At 36.1% G+C, this 16,011-nt stretch overlaps 1 non-coding gene across 1 annotated transcript; it reads right to left on the bottom strand.

Moving 5' to 3' along the window:
- Nucleotides 1-13,466: 13,466 nt before the first annotated feature.
- Nucleotides 13,467-13,574, bottom strand: LOC112787271 (small nucleolar RNA R71). The gene has a single exon (XR_003194693.1). It is a non-coding gene; the product is annotated as a small nucleolar RNA R71 (small nucleolar RNA).
- Nucleotides 13,575-16,011: the final 2,437 nt, after the last annotated feature.

A 16,011-nucleotide genomic window follows, 5' to 3' on the forward strand; every position in this document is an offset into this window, starting at 1 on the left:
ACATGAAAATCACAAGGAGGAGCAAAAGTTTACGCCAACGTTTGCCCCCTAACTTGGTGGCTAACGTTGGCGCCACAAGTACACAAGGCAAGGCCAACGTTAGGGCCAAAGTTAGACCCCTAACGTTGGCACCAACGTTCATATCAGCAAAGTGGTGTTAGCTGATATGAAAAGTTGGAGCAAAAGTTAGACCCCTAACTTTTGCTCAAACTTTTGGTCCAACTTTTGCAAAACTCAAACCCGGTTCAATTGGTTCACTTTGGTTCTTCTCCAAACTTCAAGAGCAATCAAACAAGGCCTCTTTCAACCCAATTCCACCAAGAGCAAAGGCCCAACTCAAGGCTTGAAGATCATTTGAAGAAAGTGTATAAATAGGATAGAATTCAAGTTCTTCAGAGAGCTTTCTTTTGGAATTTTGATAATAGTTTTCGGAGAGCTTTTGATATTGAGTGAACTTTAATTTCTTTGTCTTGGGGAAGGAGAATTCACTTCTCTTCCTCTCAGTTTTATTATTTTCAATTTCAATTACAATTGTCTTGGATCTTGGGTTGGAGAATTGAAGAAATTCTGTTTCAATCTCATCCTTGGATCTCTCTGCTTTATTTACTGCAATTTAATTTCCATTTCTGTTACTTGCTTCTCATATACTTTCCTTACAATTTACAACTCCCTTGCAATTGTTCTTATTGGATCTAGGAAGGTATTGAGATCTAGACTTGGTTTTCTAGTCTTTGGGTCCTGAGATCTGATTTCCCATTTTCAATTCTCTGTTTATTGCTTTATATGTTCATTTACTTTTCTGTTTCAGATCCAATTCAATCCCAATTCCCTTCTACTTCTCTGCTTGATGCAATTTACTTTTCCTTGTTTAAATTCTGCAAATCCAATCCCCAATTCCCTTTATAATTCCAGCCGTTTACATTTCTCGCACTTTAAGATTCCGCAATTTACTTTTCTTGCATTCTAAGTTTTTGCTATTTAATTTCTTGTTCCTTAAGATTCAGCATTTTAATTCCCTGTTCTCTTTACTTCCATGCAATTTAATTTCTGCAAATCACAAAACACTCAACCAAATCTTGATTCGCTTGACTAAATTAACCACTAAGCTAAAATTGCTCAATCCTTCAATCCCTGTGGGATCGACCTCACTCCCGTGAGTTTTTATTACTTGATACGACCCGGTACACTTGCCGGTTAGATTTGTGTGTTTTGGGAGAAATTTAATTTTTCACCAAAATACTCATCAGCAGTCTCCATGGTGACGGTAGCTGCGAGCTTGACGGCAACACCCAGGCGTGATGGCGACAGCAGCAGGACACGGTGCGGTAGTGACGACTGGGCGCGGTCTCCCCTTCTCTCTACGCGCAGCAGCTTTGGTTGATGATGGTGGCAGCGACAGATGCATGAGGGTGAAGAACTCAAAGCCTCCTTAATCATCGCGGTGTCTTCCTCCCCTTCCCTTATTCCCTGACTCTCGAGCTCTCCATCTTCCCCTCTGGATTTCTCCTCTTCCCATTTTCCCCCTTTTTTCCTTCTGTTTTTCCCTTTTCTGAGTATATGAACAATGTTGATTTGTGAAATTAGGTTAGAATTAGGTTTTTATTTGGTAATTTAAAATTAGGATAAAATTTATATGAGTAATATAATAATTTTATAAAATATTTGAGATAAAATAACAATTTGAGATTCAAATATAATACTATGAAGATTATTTTTAAAATGCATAAGATTCTATATATCAATCTGTTGATAAGCTCAAATAATTATTTTTAATTTAAATTACAAAATGAACATACTAATCACGTTTTATAAAATATGGTTAAAATTCGAAATATCAATTATTTTTAAATTTAATTATATGACCTTTCATTATTTTTCTATCACAACTTTAATTTCAATTTATATAAAATAACTAATTAAAATAGAAATTGTGCATAACTATTAATTATCTTAAACATAAAGTATTTATAAAAATCAATCTAATCATTTCTAACAAATTAATCTCTAAGAGCTCAATTTAATAAAACAAATCGTAATTCAATAATAATACAAATTTCTTAAATTAAATTGTATAATACTTCTATTATTGAATTTTACTTTCAAATAACCAATTATAAAATTTGCACAAGAATATTAATTAATTTAACTCCAAATATTAATAAAACTAATTTAATTACTCTTAATAAATTAGTTTATAAAATAAGAAGTTTAAATTAATAATAAGTCATAACTTTTTCATGATAAAAGTTATTTAAATTAAGCTATACAATTTTTTCTTATTTTTTAATTACTAAAATTACTTAAGAATCTTAATTGATTTATAATCAAATTATCTACGAATCTATTAATTATTTTTAATAAAATAATTTCTAAAATTATAAAGTTTAAACTTAATAAGATAAAATCACAATTTATTTATATTTAGATTTTCAAAAATGCAGGACATTACAAAATAAAATTATTTTGAAAGAAATATATACACAATTTTTTTTACTCTTAAAGTGTTTAACATTTTGAAAAAAAATTGCTATAAAATATATTTATATTTTGTGACAAATAATTAACTTGTTACAAATAATATTGAATTTTGTGACAAATTAATTTTTTGTTACAAAACAATTGGAGTTTTTGAAACAAAAAACAAAATTTGTTACAAAATATTTTGAATTTTTGCAACTTGTTTTCTTTTTAGTTACAAAATACTACAATATTTTGTAACAAAACACAATCTTATTACAAAAACTAACATAATTTATAACAAAATAAAACAGGTTGTTACAAAATATTATCATGTTTTGTAACAACTTGTAATGTTGTTACAAAACATTATTCTTTTGTAACAATCACATATTATTATTACAAAATACTATTTTTTTGTAACAATTTTAAATTTGATACAATTTTTTTGTTACAAATGTTCCATTTTCTTGTAGTGAGGCGTTTGAATGCCCTGGGGCTGCTCCCTGGCTGGCGTTCAATGCCAGCAATGCTTCTCTCTTGGGGCGTTGAACGCCCAGGAAGGCTTCCTCACTGGCCTTCAACTTTAACACTCTTCACAGAGTGTTCTGTTTTCACTGCTGTGAATTCTGTCTCTTGACTGATGCATATGCTCATGACTCTAAGACTAAAACAAAAGGAGAATAAAATAAATAAAGTTGAGTAAAGTTGGGTTGCCTCCCAACAAGCCCTCTTTTAAAGTCACTAGCTTGAGCTTCAGCTCCTTAAGGAGATGAGTAAGGGCTCAGATTTTCGCTCCTGACAGTGAATTTTCTTCCTGTCCTCTCATGAATGAGCTCTACATGCTGTAGAGATAGGACACGGCTCACTGTATGTGGTAGGACTGGATTTTTAGTGAAGACAACTCTCACGCCAGGTGAGAGGCCTTCAGTTGGGACCTTCTTATCCTTCCAACCTTTAGGTACTTTCTTTTTAGTACCTTTGTGCTTAGAGCTTGTTGAGGGATTCCCAACACCAAACTTAGAATTGATGTCTTGGGCCTCTGCAAAGCTCTGCATAGAAAGAGAGGGTTGGCACACTAGGTGTTGCACTGTTATCTCTCTTTTTGAGGGAGAATTAGGATGAGGCCTCTTGAATAAGATTTGATCCTTCCCTGACTTTAAGGTTAGTTCTCCCTTAGCCACATCATTGATAGCATTAGCTGTGGCTAGGAAAGGTCTTCCAAGGATGACACAGTCATCCTCATCCTCTCCTATATCCAAGACAATGAAGTTTGCAGGGATGTAGTGGTTTTCAATTTTAACCAAGACATCCTCCACTAAGCCATAGGACTTCTTCATGGTCTTGTCTACCATCTCTAAAAAGACGTGTGCAGCTTGTACCTCAAGGATTCCTAGCTTCTCCATTACAGAGAATGGCATGAGGTTGATGCTTGACCCTAGGTCACATAGAGCCTTTTCAAAGGTCATAGTGCCTATGGTGCAAGGAATCAAAAAGCATCCAGGTTCTGGAAGCTTCTGAGGTAGCTCTTGCTGAACCAAAGCATTTAGTTCTTTGGTGAGCAGTGGAGGTTCTTTCTCCAGAGGATTTGTACCAAATAACTTGGTATTCAGCTTCAGTAGAGCTCCTAGGAAACGTCAACTTGCTCTTCCCTAGTGTCTTCATCCTCACTTGAGGATGAGTAGTTATCCGAACTCATGCACTGCAGAAGTGCATTCAAATGAACCTCAATTGTCTTTATGGATTCCTTTATTTCTGGGCTAGAGGGTTCTTGAGTGGGATTTAGGCACTCAGAGGGTGTACTTTGGATGGCATTCAACACCAACTCTGTTAGCTTATTGGGTGATGAGGGAAAAACGATTCCACACAAAACTCACTGGCAAGTGTACCGGGTCGCATCAAGTAGTAATAACTCACAAGAGTGAGGTCGATCCCATAGGGATTGATGGATCAAGCAACTTTAGTGAGGTGATTAGTCTATTCAAGCTAACAATGATGGATTGAATGAAATTGGAGCAACAAAAAGTAAATTGCAGTGAATTTAAAGTGCAGAAAATAAATTGACAGAAGCTTAAATGACAAGAAAAGTAAATTGCAGCAAATGTAAAAGGAATTGGGAGCTGGGAAATTAAAGAAAGCAATAGATCAAGCAATCAAAAAGAATTTGAGAACACGTAACTGGAAATTTAAATTGCAGGAAGATTAAATCAGGCTGAATCATGAACAGAATTGTAAAGTTGCAGAAAAGGAAATTGTAGTAGAAGATTACAGAAATTTAAATTGCATAAACTGAATTCAATGTAACCGAAATGTAGAAAATGTAGAAAAATAAAAGTGTATCAAAGAGAGCCTTCTATTTTATTCCTACTCCTACTCCTACTGTTGCCTACTACTACTACAGCAGCCTAACTGAGCTCTCCTTCTTTCTTCTAACAGAACTAAAGCCTTTTTATAGGCATTCCTAAATTATAAATGAAATTCAAATTGAAAACAAATTATAATTAAATGCAAAATTCCTATTCTAGATGATCCTTGTGCCTTTGAGTGATGAAAATGGGCTCTGCTTGCTTTAGATTTCACTTGGGCTTGGAATCAGCTAAATTGAGCAGAAGTGATGCTTTCAGGAGAGCGTAGCATTCATTTAGAGAATGGAGCATTCGGGCACCCACGCGTATGCGTGCTATACGCTTGCGCTTCCCTGGTGTTTTGGCTCATCGAAGCGTATGCGTCACTTGGGCGTACGCATCCCTTGCAGCGTTCACAAAACGAACGCAGCGTTCATACAATGAATGCTACCCCGTGCGTACGCGTAATGTGCATTTGTGCATGGGTGGGAAAATGTTGATTCCATGCTTCAACGCCACCCACGCGTCCGCGTGGATCCTTCCAGATTCTCTATCGACGCGTGCGTGTCATGTGCGCGTGCGCGTCAGTTGCAAAATTCCAATTCCAATTTTGAAATTGCACGAAAACGTTCACTGATGCAACGTAGCGTTCTCTTTGCAAATGAACGCTAATTGTGAAAACAGAGCACGCTTTCTTAATTTAGTCATGGCCCACGCTTTTAAAAGCGTGGCCTAAGTCTCCAAAGCGTGCCCAAACTCCAAAATGTGCCCCAAAATTTCTCTTTTCTCCTTTTTAGCTTATTTTGTAATTTTTTGCTTCTTTTTCTTCTTATTTCATACAAAGTTTATAAAATCAAAAGATCAAAGAAATATACCACTTAAGCACAAAAGCATTCAATATTTAAGCACTAATCATCAATTTCTTATGTGAAAAAGCATAGAAAAACATGACATGATGACATGTCATCACAACACCAAACTTAAACCTTGCTTGTCCCCAAGCAAGAAAAGAATCATGCAGTAAGTTTTGACAAACCAAGGTGAGAAGAATAGCAAGTTAATGTTCATGGTTGGCTAGTTTTCTATGCATGTTACAATCACAAAAGAAATGTAAATGATTAATGCTTCTATCTAGCTCATTTTATGAAAATTTTTTCCTTATATTTCTCCCTTGAAACAAGCTTTTCATTTTTTTATTAGCTTTTCCTTTTGGGTGTTTTGCCCCATGAGTTGATAAGAAAGCTACGACTCTAAATGCTTTGTTTTCAAGTGTTACCACTTGATACATAAGCACCATAAGCATTTAATTAGAGGACTTCATTAAGCTCATTTGTTTCTTTTTCTTGACTCTCTAATCATTGATGCTCAGAGCCTTGATCTTTGAGGGAGTGCATTTGCACTTGAGCCTAGCCTTGACTCTAAGTGTTTTGTTTTTAAGCTTTTTGCCTGATACATAAACACCACAAGTACTTAACAACTGAATTGTCATTGGTACTTAGAGCCTTCAGCTTTCTCATGTTTTCCCTTTTTCTTTCTTGCCTTAATTTGCAATTGCTTCTTCAAGGTTTTCATGATTTCAAACAATTTCCTAAAATGTCCTACATGAAAACTTCAATTAAATAAAATCTAATGCGATTGAGCAACAATTAATCATACTAGCCTTCCAATACTTGTATGCACATGCTAAGTTCTTCTTTAATTCCTTATTTGTTTATGATCATGATACTTTATTGCTTTTGAACTTACAGAATTCAAGTTGGTAGTCATAATACTACAGCAAGATGTTACAAATCAAAATTCAAGCTATGCTTATTCATACCACACATGCATACAGAGAAGATAAAGACAATCATACTCTTTAAAGTACTAGAATCAACTAAGAGGAAAAAGAACTTTACCATCTTGTAGTTCATCTTCATTATTGTTGTCCTCCCATTCTTCCCCTTCCTATACCAACTTAGAGTGTTTGCTTATCCTTAAGCAACAATTAGAACAATGGTGATGGGGTCTAGAATGGACCATGAGCGTCTTACACAATAAAATGTTAGTAGTACATGTGTTTAAGCAAGCAAAATGAATAATAATAATGAAGGCACAGAATACAGAGACATTGTGATTGCAAAAATAAGAGGGTGTGTATGATACATTGCATAAAAGATAAGTGGCATACTAAACTTAGTGTGACACTTTCACTTGGAATTGATGCAAGTATCCAGTATAGATATGAAACAAATTTTGTTGCATAACAACACCAAACTTATAATGCAACTATATGTCAATTTATTTGAACTAAATCTAAACAAAAGAAACGGTTATATGTTAAATACAATCACCAAGCGAAGAATCTATCATGAATAGGGATTTCTTGGTGAGGTCTTAACAAAAACAGTTAGAGAGCAGAATAAAAGAAAACATGAAAAACAAATAAATGACTAAAAACAAAAAGACTAATAAAGTGGAAAAATAAAAGAAAGGTAATGCTGTAAAGGCATTATGATTATGCAGACAAGTGGTGTTGCTGGATTTATTGCAATAGAAAATTAAGTGGCACACCAAACTTAGAAACTTAGTGTGACACTTTCAATTAGAATTGATGCAATCATCAAGAGGGATTGAAAATAAATTGTTGCAGGGCAACACCAAACTTAGAATGTAATCATATGCCAACTTATTGAAAATAAACAAAGCAAGGGAAGAAAATAAACAAAGCAGAGAAATGAAATGTTACCTAAGGTTGGGTTGCCTCCCAATAAGCGCTCCTTTAGTGTCATTAGCTTGACATGTTGTTCTTTACTTTCTTCCTCTACTTCCAGTTTGTTAAGAGGAATGACCTCAAGGGGGGAAACGATTCAGCTATTGTCCCTTGTCTTGGTCTCTCCTCAGCAAGCTTCCTTTTGTTATTTGCTTGATTGAGCTTGCTTGCTGGATCAGGGGTAGGATTGGTGCTCTTGTTAGTTGCCTTCACTTCTTTGATATCAATACTTGGTGGTTGTGTAATGGTTGGAGAATTATCCTCATCAAAAGCCTTTTGAATTGGTGGTTCAATGAGCCCTTCTTCTATGCAACTTGCTGCTTCACTTGAGTTTGGACTTCCTTGATTGTCTTCCTCACTTTCTTGTTCCTCCATTTCCTCCTTTGCACTCAACATTTGATTTAATAGTACTTTCATGGAGGAGGTTTGTTGTTCTTCCCAAGATTTCTTCATCTCCTCTTCATATCTTTTAATCACAGATTCAAGTGTTGAAAGTTTTTGGTTCAGGGGAGTTTGTGGAGGTTGTGAGTTTTCATGTTCCTTTGTTATCTCAAGTGGCTTATATGGATATGCAGTTTCAGGTTCAAGTACCTCCATCACATCATTCTTCATCGAAATCTTTCTTGACACAGATGCCTCTTCTTCTTGCTCTTCCACTTCCTCCTTTGCACTTAACAATTGGTTTACCAGCACTTCCATGTTTTTGAAGGAGTTTTCTTGTTCGTTCCAGGATATCTGTGCCTCCCCCCTCATATCTTTCAAGCATGGTCTCAAGCTTTGAGATGCTTTGTTTCATGGAAGTTTGTGTGGACTGTGAGTTTTGGAAGAGATTTTCTGTCAATTAGGGATAGTTAAGTGATGAAGAATTTTCAGATGAAAAACTGGGAGGTGAGGTTTGACAGCTTTCCATGAATGAATTGAAGGTTTGCTCAAGTGATGATAGCTCTTGAGGAGTGGAGTATGAACTGTCAAATACTTTCTGGTTTTGATCCTCCCATCCACAATGTGAATCATTGTAGAATTCATCAGAGTGTGGATTATTTTGTGGCATGGAGGAGCAATCTTCCATGTATGTATTGACAACATAGTTAAGTGATAATGTCTTTGAATGATTAGAATGTGAATCATTGTAATTCCCTTCCCAGCCATAATTTATGTCAGTGTCATAACAATATGAGTCACTTTGTGGCTCTGGGAAATAGTTCATTTCACTTGATTGTTCATACTCCCTCATTCCTTGTTGATATTCTCAGTCACCATGAGGATAATGATCTAAATCATATTGTGGTGGTGGGCAATATCTCATGATATTGTCTTGATCATTTTCTGAAGCATACCCCCATTGATTGGGTTGCTCAGAATCTGTTAATTCTTGGTGATACTCCCAGCAACCATTAGGATACTGATATGAATTATTTTGTGGTGTTGGGTAATATCCTATGAATTTGTCTTGCTCATCTTGTGGCTCTGAAGCATATCTTCATTGATTTGAGTGCTCAGAATCTATGATCTCTTGGTGAGACTCCTAGCCACCATTACAATAGTCAATTGGTGATGGTGGGTAATATCCCATAAAATTTGTTTGATCACAAGATGAGTTGAACTCCATTTAAATTTTGTAAAATACATCACCAATGAAAATTGAAATTCATGTCTCAGAGAAGAATTTCTTAGTTAGGCAATAACACAAACACCTTGGTTTCAGCAGAAAACAGGAAATTAAAAGGACAAAAACAAAGAAAATGCTTAATCTAGACTTCTCACCCACTTAATCATTGTCGATCTATATCAATCCACGGCAACGGTGCCAAAAACTTGATGAGGGAAAAACGATTCCACACAAAACTCACCGGCAAGTGTACCGGGTCACATTGATGAGCGGATAATTTATACGCTTTTTGGCATTGTTTTTAGTATTTTTTAGTAGGATCTAGTTACTTTTAGGGATGTTTTTATTAGTTTTTATGTTAAATTCACATTTCTGGACTTTACTATGAGTTTGTATGTTTTTCTATGATTTCAGGTATTTTCTGGCTGAAATTTAGGGACTTGAGCAAAAATCAGATTCAGAGGTTGAAGAAGGACTGCTGATGCTGTTGGATTCTGACCTTCCTACACTCAAAGTGGATTTTTTGGAGCTACAGAACTCCAAATGGTGCGCTCTTAACGGAGTTGGAAAGTAGACATCTAGGGCTTTCCAGCAATATATAATAGTTCATACTTTGCCCAAATGTAGACGACGCAAAAGGGCGTTGAACGCCAGTTCTACGCTGCAGTCTGGAGTTAAACGCCAGAAACACGTCACAAACCAGAGTTGAACGCCAAAAACACGTTACAACTTGGCGTTCAACTCCAAAAGAAGCCTCAGCACGTGTAAACTTCAAGCTCAGCCTAAGCACACACCAAGTGGGCCCCGGAAGTGAATTTCTACATCAATTACTTACTTCTGTAAACCCTAGTAGCTAGTCTAGTATAAATAGGACTTTTTACTATTGTATTTACATCTTCGGATCATCTTGGGACGTCTAGTTCTTAGATCATAGAGGGTTGGCCACTCGGCCATGCCTGAACTTTTCACTTATGTATTTTTCAACGGTAGAGTTTCTACACACCATAGATTAAGGTGTGGAGTTCTGCTGTTCCTCAAAGATTAATGCAAAGTACTACTGTTTTTCTATTCAATTCAACTTATTCCGCTTCTAAGATATCCATTCGCACTTCAACATGAATGTGATGATCGTGACAGTCATCATCATTCCCTATGAACACGTGCCTGACAACCACTTCCGTTTTACCTTAGATTGAATGAGTATCTCTTGGATTCCTTAATCAGAATCTTCGTGGTATATGTTAGAACCCATGGATGGCCATTCCTGAGATTCGGAAAGTCTAAACCTTGTCTGTGGTATTCCGAGTAGGATCTGGGAAGGGATGGCTGTGACGAGCTTCAAACTCACGAGTGCTGGGCGTAGTGACGGACGCAAAAGGATCAATGGATCCTATTCCAGTATGATCGAGAACTGACAGATGATTAGCCATGCAGTGACAGCGCATTGGACCATTTTTACTGAGAGGACAGGATGTAGCCATTGACAACGGTGATGCCTAACATACAGCTTGCCATAGAAAGGAGTAGGACTGATTCGATGAAGACAGCAGGAAAGCAGAGGTTCAGAGGAACGAAAGCATCTCTATACGCTTATCTGAAATTCTCACCAATGATTTACATAAGTAGTTCTATCTTTATTTTCTGTTTATTTATTATTATTATTCGAAAACTCCATAACCATTTAATATCCGCCTGACTGAGATTTACAAGATGACCATAGCTTGCTTCATACCAACAATCTCCGTGGGATCGACCCTTACTCACGTAAGGTTTTATTACTTGGACGACCCAGTGCACTTGCTGGTTAGTTGTATCGAAATTGTGACAAATTCTGAATTAAGATTAGAGCACCAAGTTTTTGGAGCCATTACCAGGGATCACAATTTCGTGCACCAAGTTTTTGGCGCCGTTGCCGGGGATTGTTCGAGTTTGGACAACTGACGGTTCATCTTGTTGCTCAGATTAGGTAATTTTCTTTTTGTTTTATTTTCAAAAATTTTTCAAAAAATCTTTCAAAAATTTCTCATCTGTTTTCAAAAATTATTCTAAATTTTTAAGAATGAATTCTAGTGTTTCATGAATCATGTTGAAGCCTGGCTGGCTGTAAAGCCATGTCTAATTCTTTCGGACTGTGGCTTCCAACCATCAGCATAGAGGCAAGTTAATCGGAATATCAGTTGTTGCATGCCTGATTTATATCCTAAAGCTGGCTGGCTATTAAGCCATGCCCAACCCTTGGATTGGAGCTTTAGGCCAACATTGAAAGATTCCTGGGATTCTTATTAAAAATTTGAATTTCTTATTTTCTTTTTCCTATATGTTTTTCGAAAAAAATTTAAAAGAAAATTCAAAAAAATCATAAAATCATAAAATCAAAAATATTTTGTGTTTCTTGTTTGAGTCTTGAGTTAATTTCAAGTTTGGTGTCAATTGCATTTTTTCTAAAAATTTATGCATTTTTCGAAAATTCATGCATTCATAATGTTCTTCATGATCTTCAAGTTGTTCTTGGTAAGTCATCTTGTTTGATCTTTAAATTTTCTTGTTTTGTGTCTTTTCTTGTTTTTCATATGCATTTTTCGTTTGTTAGAGTCCAAGCATTAAAGATTTCTAAGTTTGGTGTCTTGCATGTTTTCTTTGCATAAAAAATTTTCCAAAATATGTTCTTGATGTTCATCATGATCTTCAAAGTGTTCTTGGTGTTCATCTTGACATTCATAGTGTTTTTGCATGCATCATGTGTTTTGATTCATAATTTTCATGTTGTGAGTCATTTTTCATGTTTTTCTCTTTCATCATTAAAAATTCAAAAATCAAAAAAATATCTTTCCCTTTTTCACTCATAAATTTTCGAAAATTTGAGTTGACTTTTTCAAAACTTTTTAAAATTTAGTTGTTTCTTATGAGTCAAATCAAATTTTCAATTTAAAAATCTTATCTTTTTCAAAATCTTTTTCAAAAATCATATCTTTTTCATTTTTCTTATTTATTTTCAAAAATTTTAAAAATATTTTTTTTAAAAAATCTTTTTCTTAATTTTACACCATATTTTCGAAAATATCATCAACAATTAATGTTTTGATTCAAAAATTTCAAGTTTGTTACTTACTTGTTAAGAAAGATTCAAACTTTAAGTTCTAGAATCATATCTTGTGATTTCTTGTGGGTCAAATCATTAATTGTGATTTTAAAAATCAAATCTTTTTCAAAACTAATTTGAATCATATCTTTTCAAAAATATCTTTTATCTTATTTTTTTTTCAAAATCATAACTTTTTAATCCTACCTTTTCATATCATATCTTTTTCAAATATCTTTTCTAACTTCTTATCTTCTTATCTTTTAAAAATTGATTTTCAAAATTTGTTTCAACTAACTAATTAACTTTTTGTTTGTTTCTTATCTCTTTCAAAACTACCTAACTAACTATCCCTCTCTAATTTTCGAAAATAACTCCCTCTTTTTCAAAAATTCTTTTTAATTAATTAATTGTTTAAATTTAAATTTAAATTTAAATTTTATCTTAATTTTCGAAAATCATTAACTATTTTTCAAAATTTATTTTTCGAAATTCCCTCTCTTCCATCTCATTCTATTTATTTATTCATTTACTAACACTTCTCTTCTTCTCAATTCACTGCTCCTATCCTCACCCTTGTGTTTGGATTATCCATTCTTCTTCACTCTTATTCCCTTTCTTCTTCTACTAACAATAAGGGAACCTCTATACTGTGGTAAAAAGGATCCCTATTATTATTTTCTGTTTCCCTCTTTTTCATATGAGCAGGAGCAAGGACAAGAACATTCTTGTTGAAGCAGACCCTGAACCTGAAAGGACTCTAAAGAGGAAACTAAGAAAAGCTAAATTACAACAATCCAGAGATAACCTTACAGAAATTTTCGAAAAGGAAGAAGAGATGGCAGCCGAAAATAATAATAATGCAAGGAAGATGCTTGGTGACTTTACTGCACCAAATTCCAATTTCCATGGAAGATCCCTACCATTGGAGCAAACAATTTTGAGCTTAAGCCTCAACTAGTTTCTCTGATGCAACAAAACTGCAAGTTTTATGGACTTCCATCTGAAGATCCTTTTCAGTTCTTAACTGAATTCTTGCAGATATGTGATATTGTTAAGACTAATGGAGTAGATCCTGAAGTCTATAGGCTCATGCTTTTCCCATTTGCTGTGAGAGACAGAGCTAGAATATGGTTGGATTCTCAACCTAAAGATAACCTGAACTCTTGGGATAAGCTGGTCATGGATTTCTTAGCCAAGTTTTTTCCTCCTCAAAAGCTCAGTAAGCTTAGAGTGGATGTTCAAACCTTCAGACAGAAGGAAGGTGAATCCCTCTATGAAGCTTGGGAGAGATACAAGCAACTGACCAAAAAGTGTCCTTCTGACATGCTTTCAGAATGGACCATTATGGATATATTCTATGATGGTCTATCTGAATTAGCTAAGATGTCATTGGATACTTCTGCAGGTGGATCCATTCACCTAAAGAAAACACCTGCAGAAGCTCAAGAACTTATTGACATGGTTGCTAACAACCAGTTTATGTATACTTCTGAGAGGAATCCTGTGAGTAATGGGACGCCTCAGAAGAAGGGAGTTCTTGACATTGATACTCTGAATGCTATATTGGCTCAGAATAAAATATTGACTCAGTAAGTCAATATGATTTCTCAGAGTCTGAATGGAATGCAAGCTGCATCCAACAGTACTCAAGAGGCATCTTCTGAAGAAGAAGCTTATGATCCTGAAAACCCTGCAATAGCAGAGGTGAATTACATGGGTGAACCCTATGGGAACACCTATAACCCCTCATGGAGAAATCACCCAAATTTCTCATGGAAGGATCAACAAAAGCCTCAACAAGGCTTTAATAATGGTGGAAGAAACAGGTTTAACAATAGTAAACCTTTTCCATCATCCACTCAGCAACAGATAGAGAATTCTGAGCAGAATCCATCTAGCTTAGCAAATTTAGTCTCTGATCTATCTAAGGCCACTGTGAGTTTCATGAATGAAATAAGGTCTTCCATTAGAAATTTGGAGGCACAAGTGGGCCAGCTTAGTAAGAAGATCACTGAAACCCCTCCTAATACTCTCCCAAGCAATACAGAAGAGAATCCAAAGAGAGATTGCAAGGCCATAGATATAACCATCATGGCCGAATCCAAGGAGAAAGGGGAGGACGTGAATTCCAAGGAGGAAGACCTCCTGGGACGTCCAGTGATCAACAAGGAGTTTCCCTTTGAGGAACCAAAAGAATCTGAGGCTCTTCTAGAGACCATAGAGATTCCATTAAACCTCCTTACGCCCTTCATGAGCTCTGATGAGTATTCCTCTTTTGAAGAGAATGAGGATGTTACTGAAGAGCAAGTTGCCAAGTTCCTTGGTGCAATCATGAAGCTGAATGCCAATTTATTTGGTAATGAGACTTGGGGAGATGAACCTCCCCTGTTCACCAATGAACTAAATGCATTGGATCAACTGAGATTGCCTCAGAAGAAACAGGATCCTGAAAAGTTCCTAATACCTTGTACCATAGGCACCATGACCTTTGAGAAGACTCTATGTGACCTTGGGTCAGGAATAAACCTCATGCCACTCTCTGTAATGGAGAAACTGAGAATCTTTAAGGTACAAGCTGCTAGAATATCATTAGAGATGGCAGACAATTCCAAAAAACAGGCTTATGGACAAGTAGAGGACGTGTTAGTAAAGGTTGAAGGCCTTTACATCCCTGCTAATTTCATAATCCTGGATACTAGGAGGATGAGGATGAATCCATCATTCTTGGAAGACCCTTCCTAGCCATAGCAAGAGCTATGATTGATGTAGACAGAGGAGAATTAATCCTACAACTGAATGAGGACAACCTTGTGTTTAAAACTCAAGAATCTCCTTCTATAACAATGGAGAGGAAGCGTAGAAAGCTTCTCTCAGTACAGAGTCAACCAAAGCCCCCACAGTCAAACTCTAAGTTTGGTGTTGGGAGGCCTCAGCCAAACTCTAAGTTTGGTGTTGAACTCCCATATCCAAACTCTAAGTTTGGTGTTGGGAGTCTATAAAATTGACTTGATCACCTGTGTGGCTCCATGAGAGCCCACTATCAAGCTATTGACATTAAAGAAGCGCTTGTTGGGAGGCAATCCAATTTTTATTTATCTAATTTTATTTTTATTTTATTGTTCTTTCATGTTTTATTAGGTTCATGATCATGTGGAGTCACAAAATAAATACAAAAATTAAAAATAGAATCAAAAACAGCAGAAGAAAAATCACACCCTGGAGGAAGGGCTTACTGGCGTTTAAACACCAGTAAGGAGCATCTGGCTGGCGTTCAATGCCAGAACAGAGCATGGATCTGGCGTTGAACGCCCAAAACAAGCAGCATCCTGGCGTTCAGATGCCAGGAATGCACAGTGAGGAAAGCTGGCACTGAACGCCAGAAACAAGCATAGAACTGGCGTTCAACGCCAGAAACATGCTGCATCTGGGCGCTGAACGCCCAGAACAAGCACCAATTCGGCGTTTAAACGCCAGAATTACATGAAAAGGCATTTTACATGCCTAATTGGTGCAGGGATGCAACTCCTTGACACCTCAGGATCTATGGACCCCACAAGATCGTCTCAGCATCTGTGGACCCCACAGGATCCCCACCTACCTCCACTCATACTCTTCCCTCTTCTCATTCATCCTCTCTTCCCAATAAACACCCTTCCCCAAAACCCGTCACCAATCACCTCAAGCTCTCTTCCCAATTACCCCTTCACCTATCACCTCAAGCTCTCATCCCTACTACCCCTTCACCACTCACATCCATCCACTCTTC

This window comes from Arachis hypogaea, chromosome 20 (genome assembly GCF_003086295.3).
Source record: "Arachis hypogaea cultivar Tifrunner chromosome 20, arahy.Tifrunner.gnm2.J5K5, whole genome shotgun sequence".
NCBI classification, from domain to species: domain Eukaryota; kingdom Viridiplantae; phylum Streptophyta; class Magnoliopsida; order Fabales; family Fabaceae; genus Arachis; species Arachis hypogaea.